The sequence below is a fragment of the Schistocerca nitens genome, chromosome 4 (assembly GCF_023898315.1).
Source record: "Schistocerca nitens isolate TAMUIC-IGC-003100 chromosome 4, iqSchNite1.1, whole genome shotgun sequence".
Taxonomy (NCBI): Eukaryota; Metazoa; Arthropoda; class Insecta; order Orthoptera; family Acrididae; genus Schistocerca; species Schistocerca nitens.
The window spans coordinates 853,164,317-853,180,319 of record NC_064617.1 but is presented as its reverse complement, the minus strand read 5'-3'; positions in this window follow the sequence as shown (position 1 = coordinate 853,180,319).

The following is a 16,003-nucleotide window of genomic DNA, read 5'->3' as shown; positions in this document are numbered from 1 at the left end:
TGACTTTTCTGGAGACTATAAATCTACTGTGTAGGAATCGGCATGGGTTTCGAAAAAGACGATCGTGTGGAACCCAGCTCGCGCTATTTGTCCACGAGACTCGGAGGGCCATAGACACGGGTTCCCAGGTAGATGCCGTGTTTCTTGACTTCCGCGTGGCGTTCGATACAGTTCCCCACAGTCGTTTAAAGAACAAAGTAAGAGCATACGGACTATCAGACCAATTGTGTGATTGTATTGAAGAGTTCCCAGATAACAGAAAGCAGCATGTCATTCTCAATGGAGAGAAGTCTTCCGAAGTAAGAGTGATTTCAGGTGTGCCGCAGGGGAGTGTCGTAGGACCGTTGCTATTCACAATATACGAGGGCTATTCCGAAAGTAAGGTCCGATCGGTCACGAAATGGAAACGACTATGAAAATCCGATAAAGCTTTGCACAGATGTGTTGGGTAGTGTCTCTAGTATAACCCCAGTTAGCATCACGTCGCTCTTCTCATTTCTGAGCTCGCAGTGAGTGCGTAAAGATGTCTAGAAAATAGTGTCTGCCGCCAAGTACGGGGGCCTGGTGAGAAATTTCCCCTGAAGCTATGCAGCTAACATTACATAACTGTCGTGCTGTTTCGTCTTCAAGACAATTCTCAGCCGCATTCTGCAGGGGCAATGAAGATGCTCCTGCATCGTTTTCAAATGGAAATGTGAGATTACCCACAATACAGCCCGTAATTGTCTCCCTCTGAGTTTCAGCTCAGGTCACATGAACCGCTGGTTATGAAGACAACATTTCGGCACAAGACAACGAGCCGTAGGCCAGCGTAGAGAATTGGCGGAGAGCACTGGCGGCTGCCTTCTATAGCGAGGGTATGGGAAAGTTGGTACAACGCTACGATACACGTCTAAGTCGGGCCGGCGACTATGGAGATAAGTAGCTGCAAGGTGTATCTAACTGTTGCAAATAAAACATTTTTGATTTTTACCGTGGTTTCCATTTCGCGACCTATCGGACCTTACTTTCGGAATAGCCCTCGTACATAAATGACCTTGTGGATAAATCGGAAGTTCACTGAGGCTTTTCGCGAATGATGCTGTAGTATATCGAGAGGTTGTAACAATGGAAAATTGTACTGAAATTCTGGAGGATCTGCAACGAATTGACGCATGGTGCAGGAAATGGCAAATTAAACCCCAATGTAGACAAGTGTAATGTGCTGCGAATACATAAAAAGAAATATCCCTTATCATTTAGCTACAATATAGCAGGTCAGCAACTGGAAGCAGTTAATTCCATGAATTATCTGGGAGTAGGCACTAGGAGTGATTTAAAATGGAATGATCATATAAAGTTGATCGTCGGTAAAGCAGATGCCAGACTGAGATTCATTGGAAGAAACCTAAGGAAATGCAATCCGAAAACAGAGGAAGTAGGTTACAGTACACTTGTTCGCCCAGTGCTTGAATATTGCTCACCAATGTGGGATCCGTACCAGATAGGGTTGATAGAAGAGATAGAGAAGATCCAACGGAGAGCAGCGCGGTTCGTTACAGGATCATATAGTAATCGCGAAAGCGTTACGGAGATGGTAGATAAACTCCAGTGTAAGACTGCAGGAGAGACGCTCAGTAGCTCGGTACGGGCTTTTGTTGAAGTTTCGAGAACATAACTTCACCGAGGAGTCAAGCAGTATATTGCTGCCTCCTACGTACTGGGTGATCAAAAAGTCAGTATACATTTGAAAACTGAATATATCACGGAATAATGTAGATAGAGGGGTACAAATTGACACACATGCTTGGAATGACATGGGGTTTTATTAGAACCAAAAAAAATACAAAAGTTCAAAAAATGTCCGACAGATGGCGCTTCATCTCATCAGAATAGCAAAAATTAGCCTAACAAAGTCAGACAAAGCAAAGATGATGTTCTTTACAGGAAATGCTCAATATGTCCACCATCATTCCTCAACAATAGCTGTAGTCGAGGAATAATATTGTGAACAGCACTGTAAAGCATGTCCGGAGTTATGGTGAGGCATTGGTGTCGGATGTTGTCTTTCAGCATCGCTAGAGATGTCGGTCGATCACGGTAATCTTGCGACTTCAGGTAACCCCAAAGCCAATAATCGCACGGACCTGGGAGGCCAAGCATGACGAAAGTGGCGGAAGAGCACACGATCATCACCAACCGACGCGCGCAAGAGATCTTTCACATGTGTAGCAGTACTTCGTTTTTTTTTTTTTGGTTCTAATAAAACCCCATGTCATTCCAAGCATGTGTGTCAATTTTTACCTCTCTATCTACATTATTCCGTGGTTTATTGAGTTTTCAAATTTATACTGATTTTTTGATCACCCGGTATATATCGCGAAGAGACTATGAGGATAAAATCAGAGAGATTAGAGCCCACACAGAGGCATACCAACAATCTTTCTTTCCACGAACAATACGAGACTGGAATAGAAGGGAGAACCGATAGAGGTACTCAAAGTACCCTCCGCCACACACTGTCGGGTGGCTTGCGGAATATGGATGTAGATGTATATGTCAGTTCGTGCACGAATTGCTACACTGGCAACACTATTGGACGGCTATAGACACAGCACGGATGAATATTACTGCAGGGAACTCCCAACAACTTTTCGAGTCCATGCCCATTTCGGGTTGATGCACTAAGCCGAGGTCCTGCTCGATAATAGGAGGTGTTCCATGATTTTTTTCACCTCAGTGTAGAAGCTACGGTACGCGGGCAGCGACTCGAATGTCGAGTGGTTCAGAAAGCGATTACACTGGCAGGGCGTGCGTCTCGACCCGCCAGCGGCAGTGCTGCTCCTGCTAGTGGGGGTGGTGGAGGTAGTGCACTGCCGGCTCCCCGCGGCGCCGGCGACGTCAGCAGGCGTCGCGATCGCCCTTTCTGTGGCGGGCCCGGCGCCTCCCACGCAGCGGGCCGGCCGGCAGCCGCGCTGAATGGAGCGCCGCCGCCCACGCAGCGCGCTGCGGTGTGGGCGACGCGGGAGGACCCTGCCCTGACGCCGCCACGTGGGGCGTTCCGCGCATGCTCACAGCCGCGCACTCGGAGCGGAACGGCGTCGGCGGGGCGCAGTTGTTCCGCGGCCACGGAGGAGCTGCCAGCTCGGTGATCGCTGGGCGGCGGACTCTACCCAGCAGAGGAGCCTCACAACAGGTAGGATGGCGGCGCGGCGCGACCGCACAACAGGTAGCAGCCAGACCGCTCCTACACTCCCGCATCGCACTACTTTCCTTTATACTCTGCTTGCACGTGACACTTCTCCTTCACTCTTTGGTCTCAAAGAACATCGTATATGCCGCGAGTTACCGGATGATCTTCATTTCTGTAGGCGGGTAGATTCTTGTCCTGAGAATCATTACAAAATAGTGGAAACTTTGCATTTTTCTCATCACCACAGAAATAAAGAACTTTCGTGCTGGTAGCTGTAACAACCCTCTCAAGTAACATTACACGGATAATCATCTTGCTGAAGCTAGAAGATCCTGTTGATGTTTTTTCATGTTTACGAATAATTTTTTAACTCCACTTTTGACATAACACAAGGTTTGTCATGTTTCTATCCACTCGAACAAAATAAAAAATGCACGTTACAATTTTTAGGCCGAAACTAAAAGTACCAGAGGACCTATGCAAAACTTTCACGTTTTAAATAATGACACTATTTGGAATAAGTGCAGTTGTTGGGAAAAGCATAGTTGTGTGAATGAAGAGAAAACTAAAAATTAACCCTATAACATGAAATAATATTCATGAATTTATGATACATCCTGTATATACCTTTATATGCATTATTGCTTGTAATTTCTAACCATCGACCGTAATACTGGCATTTATCTGTTGCTGAAGAGAAGCTTATTGAGAAGTAACATTATAGGAATAATCATCTTGCTGAAGCTAGAAGATCCTGTTGATGTCTTTTTCATGTTTTCGAATAATTTTTTTGACTCCACTTTCGGCAGAACACATGGTTTGTCATGTTTCTATTCACTCAAACAAAATAAAAAATGCACGTTACAATTTTTAGGCTGAAACCAAAAATACCAGAGGACTTGTGCAAAACTTTCACCTTTTACAGTTTTAAATAATGACACTATTTGGAATAAGTGTAGTTGTTGGGAAAAGCGTTGGTGTGTGAATGAAGAGAAAACATACTTAAAAATTAGGCGAATGACATGAAATAATAATCATGAATTTATGATGCATCCTGTATATAACTTTATATCCATTATTGCTTGTAATTTCTAACCATCGACCGTAATACTGACATTTATCTCTTGTTGAAGAGAAGCTTATTGATAAATACGTACGTAAAATACAAACAAGGAAATAAATGCCAAATGTATGGTTCTGAATCGAGGGCTCGTTTCTTACCTGGTATATCGCTGAGCCCACAATAACATGTACCTGTATTATGAAATTGTAATTGCTCTCCATACTTTACGTAAGCATGTTAGGTCCTAGGAGCAGTAGGTAAATCGCAATTCGAGGCAACAATGAGAAATGTGTTTGACGTTTCGGAAAGTATATTCGTTTAGAAAAGTCAACCTGTATGCTGGGCAGAGCTAGTGACTACCGCAACGATCATAGTTATTATACATGACAACGCTCTACACAAATTATCTAGTTAATAAGCACTTTAAAAAAATCAAACGGTTTTTGTAATAAGACAATATAAAAAGGGAGTCTTTTATTAGTGATCAGTAAAATATGGGTATGCAGCTGGGCATCCGTGATGCCCTTTGCATATAAGAGTTAATAATATTTTTATCTTAAAATTTTCCACAAATGGTGAGTTTAAGCGCAAAATAGGTATGCAGTGTCAGAAGGCGGATAAAAAAATCTTTCGAACCATACCTCATTCATCCCTGTACAATAAGTATGTGTTGAGAAAAAGGGATGCTGACTTGATAAATGATTTATGTAATCTATGAACTTTACAATATTTTACAGAAATAAATCGAGAGCCGTAGAAGATGACACAAGTTTGGGTAAACAGAAAAAAAGAAGAATCATACGGTGTGTCTCGGAGAGGACAGAGTTTAAAAAACGAAATTGTTGTAGTGACTTGTTTGGATTCGCTTAGAGGTGCCAAAGCTTTCCCTATCTGTGGTTCGAATTAAAGCCCTAGTAACTAACTTCCGCTGAGGAAATCTGCTCTCCCGAATGCCGTTTGTCTAATTATCGGCACCTTCGTGGTATTATAGGCCCTAGGAAAGAATTAATAGACCATGTGGCTGGTTCTTTATTTTATTTTTGATTCGCAGCTGTTAATATTGTCACTTGATTTTAAATGGCAGTGATCTGATTTGTCAGTGCCCAAATCAAACGCTGTTAAACAGCCTGCCGTGTACTGCCGTAAGGCATTAGCAGCATCTCGTTAGCTTAAATGAATGCTTTATCGAGCACCACTGACAAGTTTCGAATTTATCATTTTCAAGTTTACAAATGGATGTACACGCATCATCCTCGTCAATATACAAGCAATATCACATGCCATGGACAGTTACACATGGAATGGCTATTAATGGGCAACACCTCCGCATAAGTACCGACATGTGGCTGGTCTATAAACACTTATAAAAGCGTGGATTCCGGATACCCGTTTCAATCTTCTGTCGATCGACAACCGCTCCATGTGTTAACTTGCATGGTACGTGATTTTTGCTGTATACTTACGAGGATGATTCTTTTATGCTTTCTAAAATGAGCAGAAGATCGAATCTAATCAGTAGTGTTTGATGAAGTAAGCGCTTAAACTAAATCTTGTTGGAAATGAAATTTGAATTTATCGAAGCTGTGATGGCCACTTGGAAAAGTCATTCAGATTTTTTAATCTTACGTTTCGTGTACCAAGGCAATGAAGTAAGTAACAACTGTTTGGATTTAACAGATTTATGGAATATGTTTTATTATTAAAAATGTGCCATAAACATGAAAATTACTTGAGTTCATTTCTCTGCTTTAATTTAAATCTATAGCAAGAAAACAGATATAAAACAGTGTAGTACATTAGACAAATTCTTTGAAACATTGTCTGAGTTGAAAACCAAGCGGTTAAGGGTGAATTCTGGAAGTGAGTCTCAAACGTAAAGTACCGTAGAGAGAACGTAACTTGAACTCGTATTACGTAAATAAACGTACTGCGGTGGCTGAAAGGCGCACATCATCTCAGAGAAGGCACGAAACTATTCTGGTGCCATCAAGTGAAATAAAGTTGTGATCCCCTTAGAAACGATGGTGGTACAACTTCTGAATGACCGTTGTCCGTCTAATGTTAACTTCTTCTCTTGTACCAACCTCTTCATCTCAAGGTAGCGCTTACTGCCAACGTTCTCGATTATTTGCTCTATATATTCCAATATCTCTCTTCTCCTACATTGTCCTCAGAAACTCTCTCTGGTACCATGGAACTTACTCCCTGTTCAATTAACACATGCCACTTTTACCCTTTTCCTTCTTGTAATCAGAGTTTTTCTTTAATGGAAGATTCTGCAGAGGACCACATCAATTCTTATTACCTCAAACAATACAATTTTCGTTTTCAAACATCACGTCCCAAACTCATTGAGTCTCACCCTTTCCATTTTCCCAAAAGCCATGATTTACACAATTCTCTTCGCCAGAAAAACATTCTCATAAAACACTTTCCCAAATTAATTCCTTCATTACTAAAGGTTTTTTCACACCAGTTCGCGAACTAGAGAATTTCTGTCACAGCTGGCCGCCTGAAATCCATCAAGGCAGGTTACTCACTGAATTCTTTCCTTCAGAACCACTTCCAAAAGTTTTCGACTATGTACTTCACAAACCATTCTTCTGATCTCACAGTCGGCGAGACTTTGTATCAGACAGTTTATTTCAACAACCGCAGAATGCACAATAATAACCAGATTAGACTGGCACACACACAAAAATGAGAAGCAAAGTAATACATGCAGTGTTTATAGAATTGTATTTCCCAAAAAGAAGTTTCTGTGTTGTCGTATATTATTCCCTTAGAAGTGCAAATGTGGAGTCAGCGGAAAGGAAGAGTAAACGTTTCTCACAAGGGCAACATCTGGACGTGTATACGCACGGCAGTAGCTCCAGTATCAAAAGTCACAGCGATCACACTGTCCAGTTCTTTGCCGCTAGCTGTTTCATTTCACTCTGTTTTAATCATTTCACTGAAATTCTATGTTTGTACTTCGATGGCAGCTGAGGGAAGAACGCACAGGAACGCAGCAACCTCTTTTTTCGTAACCTTTACATTCGTTAACCTACAAACATCGATTGTACACAAATGAAGAGTTTTACAGATACGACTCTTGTGTGCTGGTCATAAAGGACAGTTATCGGCACTGTTTCTACCGCGACCTGAGTTCTACAGCCTCTACATCCGTTAAACTCCAAACATCGATCGTACACAAATGGAGAGTTTTTCAGATAAATTACGTAGGTGGGACGAGAACATATGCCTTACAAAATACATTTTATTCGCTTTCAGTGTTTAGAGCTGGAGTGCTTCTCTTCTGAGCCAAGTTGGCGAGGAAACTATTCGATCTTTGATAGAAGCTGGATACAAACTATGAACTTGGATTGCTCAATATCTACATATAAATGTACATGCATACTGTGTAACGAACCGTATGGCGCATGGCGGATCCACATATACATGTACGTACGTACACCGCAACCCACAGTACGGTACATGGACGAGGATATCTTCTACCTATTCTAGCCATTTCCTTTCCTGTTCTAGTCGCAAATACCTCGAAGGCAAAAGGACTGTTAATGTGTCTACGTATGAGGCATAATTTCTCTTATCTTCAGCTAGTTGTCCTCCCACGAAATGTGCGTTGGTGGCCATACAGCCGTTCTGCACTCAACTTTAAATGCCAGTTCTCTAAATTTTCTTAGTAGTGTTTCGCGAAAAGAGCTCCGTCTTTCCTCCACGAATTCCCATTTGAGTCCAGGAAGCATTTAGTGTTGATAGAAACTACAGGTGACAAATCTAACAGCCCGCCTCTGAAATGCTCCGATGCCTTCCTTTAATCCGGCCTTGTGGGGATCCGAAACACGCAAGCAACACTAATGAATTGGTCGCACTAGTGTTCTACATGTGATCTCCTTTACAGATGGATCGAACTTTCCTAAAATTCTCCCAATAAACCGAGGTAAAAGATTCAACTTTCCTATTACCATCCTTATGTGCCCGTTTCAAATCATATCACTATGCAAAATATGTAATCGTCGTAGCTAAGACTGCTGCTCACTATGACCGTCGAATTATTTATGTCTATACACTGAATAGCCAAAGAAACTGGCACACCTGCCTAATATCGTGAAGGGCCCCCGCGAGCACACAGAAGTGCCGCAACACCATGCAGCATGGACTCAACTAATGTCCGAAGTAGTGCTGGAGGGAACTGACATCATGAATCCTGCAGGGCTGTCCTAAAATCCGTAAGAATACGAGGAGGTGGAGATCTCTTCTGTACAGCACGTTGAAAGGCATCCCAGATATTCTCAATAATGTTCCTGTCTGGGGAGTTTGGTGTACAGCGGAAGTGATTAAACTCAGAAGAGTGTTCCTGGAGCATCTTTTTCCGGCCGCAGAGATATCGGAGATTTGATATTCACGGTACACTCGTGAAATGGTCATACGGGAAAATCCCCACTTCAACGCTACCTCGAAGATGCTGTGTCCCATCGCTCGTGCGCCGACTATAACACCACGTTCAAACTCCATGAGATCTTGATAACTTGCCATTGTAGCAGCAGTAGCTAATCTAAGAAGTGCGCCAGACGCTTGTTGTCTGATATAGGTGTTGCCGACCACAGCGCCGTATTTTGCCTGTTTACATATCATTGTATGCCTAATCCAGTTTCTTTGCCGCTTCAGTGTAGGTAATTACTGCCTAGATTATGCACATGCAATTCGTGAGATACTGGTTCAGTCATACTGCCTTATGCAGGGAAATTTTGTCCTAACAACGAAACATGTGAGTGACGCAAGGTATCAGAGGCGTCGCTTTTTCTTTAACACCACAGGGGTATCGAAATTTGTTGTAGTGGTTGTAATGAACCTTACGTTACAGGTGTCATTACTGGGACTTCCTTGGAGATAGACGAAAGATTTTGCTATCTAAGCTTAGAGTACATTTTTCAGCATCTTTATGGTGTCGTAAATCCAAGGAAAGATAAGCTGCATCTTGTTCCTGAATGCTATTTTACTTCTTATTCCCATATGTTAATATCTCACTGAATTTTTGCTGGGACTATACTGGCAAGATCCGTCTCCGTAGCCGAGGCCGCTAATGCACGCCTGTGCGTGCGCTGACGCTCGACTCGGAGGTAAGTCAGTTCGAATCCTGGTGGTGGATGGAATTTTCGCAGCTAATATTTGGCCGGCAAGGGAAGGAGAGGTGGTGGCTTAAGTTTCTGATCAGCAGTCTACGTGCCAATACCTTGAATTAAACTGCAAACTTCCCAACAATGTCTCATGAAGTGAGAAAATTTGACGCTGTCACTGGAGGTCCTTATGTCGGGTGGTGACGTTACGCTCGCTTGAACCCTTAGTGCTTTTCCAGAGGAGTAGAGTCTGGCACCCGATTTCACCCTCTCCCTTCCTTTCAACTTTAACAACGTATACTCAACACCACACTGTAGAACCACCTATCACAATGAAACACGCGACACAGATACACACTTTATACTTCATAAGAGGTCAGAGGAACGCAACAGAAAACTTCCTGCAATATGACCTTGCCAAGCACGGCGGTGGAACTGCATCTTCTCCCGTACGCTCTGTCTCTCAGCATGGGGCTGCTTTGACGTCTGATACCTGCAAGAGCAAAAATATTTTTGATCGGTTTTTAGACATTGTGAAAACAGATTATGAATGATTCAGTGTCATGTAATTATTTGCCGGAAATGTACAGTTTATTACGGTGGAAAAAAGTGCAAAGGTAGAGCAGAAACTCGTATCAACTCAATGAACAGTACACACGTAATTATCGTATGTTTAATATTTTCGGATCTTTCTCGCAGAAGAACTGAGAATTGTTATTAATATATCACGACGTAATTCTTTCTAGCTGTGCATATGAAACATCGCGTAACTTGGGCTTCAGGTATGTCCGGTACCTTTCGTATTATAAACCTGTATCTTCGCTATTGTGGTAACTTTCTTGATGACTGGAGTTGTATGTGCAATAGATTGGAGTCCAAGGCATGTTTCTCTGCTTGTTTTTTCCTCTCCTAATGTTGGAGACATCCTCAGAGGCAACAAGAAGTTCGTAAGTTTGGTATTCTACGTTGAACAACTGAAGTCACTAGAGATGTAGTTAACGGTCCTGAAGGCCTAAGTTACGTACTAAGTCGGCCGGGGTGGCCGAGCGGTTGTAGGCGCTACAGTCTGGAACCGCGCGACCGCTACGTTCGCAGGTTCGAATCCTGCCTCGGGCATGGATGTGTGTGTGATGTACTAAGGTTAGTTAGGTTTAAGTAGTTCTAAGTTCTAGGGGACTGATGACCTCAGAAGTTAAGTCCCATAGTTCTCAGAGTCATTTTTTGTGTACTAAGCTTTCCTTTGACTACAGTCAGCTATGGCCTTTAATGGAAGAGTTGCAGAAAATAATGTGCATTTGCTTCTGATTGAAACGTACTGTGCCTTACTATTGATTTCACTTAGTTCATCAACAATTATCAGGAAGTAACGAAGATTGTACTGTATGTCACCCCTTCCAGAAAATTATCACACCATACACTGTATATATGCTGAACATGATAATCTTCCAGGATGCAGCATAGTAATCGAATGTATATAATTAACTTCTCGACTATTCTTACTTTTATATGTTTCCGTTTCTCCAAAAAAGTATGATGCGTAACCGCAGATCGGCTCTTTCGCCTCTTGACGACTGATTAGGAAGGAAAAACGATCGCAAATTAAAAACTGCAGTATTTTACGCAAAAAACGCTTACCTAGGGAAACACTTTTGATGTAAAATGTACTGCACCAAATAATTATGTGAGAATTGCTAGCAATTGATATCCAATGTTTTCTCCATAAGACAGCACAACTACAGAGAATATTTGTAATTATCATTTGAATGGAGGCATTTTCTGATAGGGGTGGATGTAAATAAAAAATACTAGTAAACGTTTTTTTAAATTACCGCTACTAGTCACAAACTTTGTCAACTGTTCTATTATTTATTTATTTATCGACATGGCGTGAATGCCACGCCAGAAGAAAAAGTGAGTGACCATTAAAAAACATTTCCGTGCAAACATCAGTCCAGCTTCCAAAGTGACATCGCCTCTTACTAAGTTTCCTCTTCTTCCACAGGATGACCACAACATTTACGAAAAGACTATGTAACATCAGTATGAACTTATTGTAAAGTTGTTAAGTTGTTTTTGTAATGCCATTTAGCCTGAAGATGAGTTTTAAATCTCGAAACATGTCGCTAAATAAATAAGTAATACAAGTTGACAAAGTTTGTACTGGTAATTTAATAAAAAACCTTTACATATTTCTTGAGACAGTCACCCTCGAAAAATAGTCAAACTGGCGTCAAAAAAATTCTAGATATAAATAAAAAATTTTGTAGCTGAAAGGGGAAAATATTCTTCAACATTTCTGTCGAGGCTTTGGAGTCATGATTAAGGAAACTGTTTCTTATAATAGTGATTAACGGTTTCTCACCTGCACCTAGGTGACTGATCTGCACTTCACACTTAAGTGCTTGGCAGAATGTTCATAGAACCACTTTCAGACTATTTCCCGACCATTCCGCTCTCGAATAGCACATGGGAATAATGAACACGTAAATATTTCCGTACTAGCTCTGCTCTCTCTTATTTCATTACTGTGGTAATTTCTCCGTATATAGACCCGCGCCATCAAAATGTTTCTACACGTACATTGACAGTGAAGTACTACGACACAAATAGAACGTCATGTTCTCCTTTGACATCATTTTGTATCTCGTTCTTCGCATAATTCAAGGTCGTGCTTCTTCGCCGTGTGGGACACCGGGTTCGTCTGTGCCCCTAGTTGTTAGGCTGCCTTGCGTAACACTTCCAAGGTCGTGCTCTGTACTGATCCACCTCTTCTCCGATGTGTGCGACGGCGGGGTATTCCGTGCGCCTAGTTGTTAGGTTACCTTGCGTAACACTGCCTCGTGGCGTCTCTCACGTCCCTCGTTATTTCTAGGGTCACGGAGTTGTTAAGCCCGCATTGCTCCATCCACGCAAGGCCCTACTTGTTACTCCGCTGTGCAGTACTTCACAAATGAAGTTTAGTTGCTGTACATTCAGAAGGTTATAACAGCGTCCTGTCAAAATTATGGCTCAAATTGCGGTATGTAATCGACTGCTAGGGCTGATTTCTTACAAGTGTGCTTTTTTCTCCTCGTCCATGTTTCCTTGTCAGTGGCAAATCGGCTCACAGGCGTGGCTACTCACGAAAGCAAAGAATAGTAGCAGAACTAAGATTCGTGATAAACTTAGGGGATCGCGAAACAGACGAAGTGAAGGAATTCTGCTACCTTGACAGCAAAATAAGACATGTCGGACGAAACAAAGAGGACATAGAAAGCAGACTAGCAAATTGCTGGCCGAAAGAAGTGTGCTAGTATCAAATATTGGCCTCAATTTGAGTAGGAAATTGATAAAAACGTACTTTTGAAGCACAGTATTGTGTGCAAGTGAATCATGGATTGTGCGAAGACTGGAAAAGAAAAGAATCGTCTTGTGGTGCTATAGGGGGACGTTGAAAATTGGGTGGACTGGTCAGATGAGGAATATCTGGAACACAATAACTAGATGAATAGAAAGACTGAGAGGATTTGTGTTAACATATCAGAAATAACTTACGTGGTAGTAGAGAGAGCTGTAGAGGGTGAAAACTGTAGAAGAATATATCTAACAAATAAGTGCGGCCATTAGATGTGATTGATAATCTAAAATCAAGAGATTGATACGTTATAGAAAGACATGATGGCCCGCTTCTAACGATTCAGGAGACCGATGAGCAGTCTCTCGGATTTCTTCGGTGCACACCCCAGTAATTTAGTGAATACTAGTACAGAACGCTGATTGAAATTAAAATGTGCGTCCCAATCTCTGTGCACTTTGCATATACTCCTCTGTACTACCAGTAATTCGAAAATTCGTCGAATTTGTTAAAAATTATGCTTCACGAAGAAGTACGCTTTGGATGGCAGTGTTATTTGTTCTGTTAGATAGAAATAATATTTAATGCACCACATGTAGGGACTAAGCACTAAATTTGCCCACGAGGCGCACTAATACATTGTTCCACATGTTGTGCAATAGAGATTTACAGACTTTAATTGAGAAGATATTATTAATTTCTCCGTCTCTCCGTCTCTGATTAAAGAGAATTTTACATCAGACGTGTTTTGTTTTTATTTACACAGCATCTTCTGAGAATGTACGTTTGGACCTGAGCGCTGCATGGTAGTGAATCCTGGACAGTGGAAAAACCGGAACAAAAGAGAGTCGAAGCGTTTGATATATGGCCCTACAGAAGAATGTTGAAAATTAGGTGAACTGATAGAGTGAGAAATGAGGAGATTCTCCGCGAATCGAAGAGAGAAGTAATATGTGGAAGACACTGACAAGAAAAATGGATAGGATGATAGGAAATGTGTTAAGACATCGGGGAATAACTTTCATGGTATTAGAGGGAGTTGTAGAGAGCGAAATATGAAGAGAAAGACACAGATTGGAATTAAATGTGGTTTGCAGAGTATCCACGTAGATATCCAAGGAAAAATCGAGGGTGTTGGATGTGAGTGCTCCTCTAAGATCAGGAGGTTGACATAGGATAACAAGCCGTGATGGGCCGCATCAAACCAGTCAGGAGACCAATGAGGAGTCTCTGATATTCATGGGATGCACAGACCAACGTTTCAGCGACGCTATGAAAACTAGTACACAGGGCTAACTGAAATTATATTGTGCATCTTAACGTTTGCGGACGTTTTGGCTACCTCTCCATCCACCCGATGATTCCAAAATCCGTCGAATTTGTTAAAAATTATGTTCCACGAAGAAGGACGGGTTCGAGCACAGTGTTATTTGTTGTGTTATCCAGAAATAATGTTTATTGTACTGTACATAAGAAGCAAGAACTTGATTTGCCCGCAAGGAATACTAATACATTCTTTCACATGTTGTGCAACAGAGATTTACAGGCTCTGATTGTGTACTTTAACTATGCGTCCCTTGTAATGTGAGTGCTCACCAGCAGTTCATGTGGAATTTTCTATAAAGGTAGATGTTGAAATAGTGTCCTGTGATAGCCCTGACGCATTCTTGATACAGATCGAACGGTATAATTTGCAAATTAAGACCATGTGGGCGCAGCAGCGTGTGTTCGACTGTAGTTATGCTGCCAGGGAGCTGTGGAAGGGACGTTGACAGACGGTGGTGCCACTTGTTGCTCGTGTGTGTGAACGTCCCGCAGTGTAGCCCACGAGGCTGGGATCAAAGGTCGTTCGCTAGACAGTGACTCTGGCCTGTGTCGATGTATGGCTGCAGGCGTTTCCTCTCTGCACAGATCATGTTCACTCGGTGTTGCCTGTCGTCGCCAACAACCCATCAACGTCTACGCTTCTCCAAAGGCGTCTGTACACTACACATCCACTCTATGTAGCGAAATTGATCCCCCTAATTAACCTTCTCACCAGTAATGGTTGCGTCAAAGTAAAATCTAGCAAAGCTTAATTGATTTGTTGAGCGAAGTCTTGTGAATAGAGTTGAATAAAGGGGGGGGGGGGGGGGGAACCTGATTCGTCCTCAATAGAGCAAATATTATATCTGTCACACGTAATTGTGAAATAACTAAAAAATATAAAAATTGTTCTTACACTTTACCGAATAGTACTCTCACGAGGAACATATGGTCGTTAACACCAGTTAAAAGAAGCAGGCAAGTTCCCACAGTGGCTCAGGAATAGTGCAATATGACAAGTTTTTAGATGTAAACAAATTTTATTCAGCACGGATTCTTGCAACTTAAAACTTTCTCGCTGTGTAAACGGTCTACCAATGAAAACCGACCTACTCTGCTGTAATTAGTCGAAACTAACTGACTTCCTGTCGAACACTTTACGACACACATATTTTAGTAGTACCTCGAATTATATGGTATAATTCGTTACAAAATACTTCCAAATGAACGAAAGAAAGAGCAACACTTACAAATGCTACTAATACCAATAATAACCAAGAATGTGTAAGTCATGTAAGTGCTAAAAGACTTTAACGTTGGTAGATATCATTTGCATTAATATTGTACTGTAAAAGCATTACACAGTGGATCCAGTTTTACTTCAGGCCTTGAAATAACTGCGAGAATTAATTAACTATTTTGTTACTAATTTGTACTAATCGTTGCCCCACGCTGGCGGCCCACACGTGTATTCCACTAAGTGTGATACTCGTTAAATAATGACGCTATAGTTCTCCTCTGAGAAGTGGTAGTTGGAATGAAGACGCGATAAAAAATGCGTTCGATCTCCTTGTTGGGTGAAGCTTTGGTCGTCAACGACACAGACCATATGCAACCCGTGCTCGATATGGTAATGTTGACTAACGCCATTATGTATAATAAGCACTTTTAATTATTTGTCGAACGTTGTAATTTTTGTATTCAGTACAAAGTTGACAGCACGTGCTTAATATTGAAGTCAAACTACTCGGGAAAATCTATCTTTCTACAGTAAGTGGTTTCATATCTCTCCACAATAAAAGACATATCGACCAAATGAAACTTTAACGTGACACTCCAAGTTGTGCCTCGTAAAGTACCCTGTTTATTAAAATGTATTTGCGCTACTCCACTGTCGCAGTCATTATAATATTGACTAACAAGGTAATCCAGAACGTCTGACGTTAAAGTACACTTTGTCCATTATTTTCGCAGTCCAAAGTACACAAAAAACGGTCTATCTGTCCGCT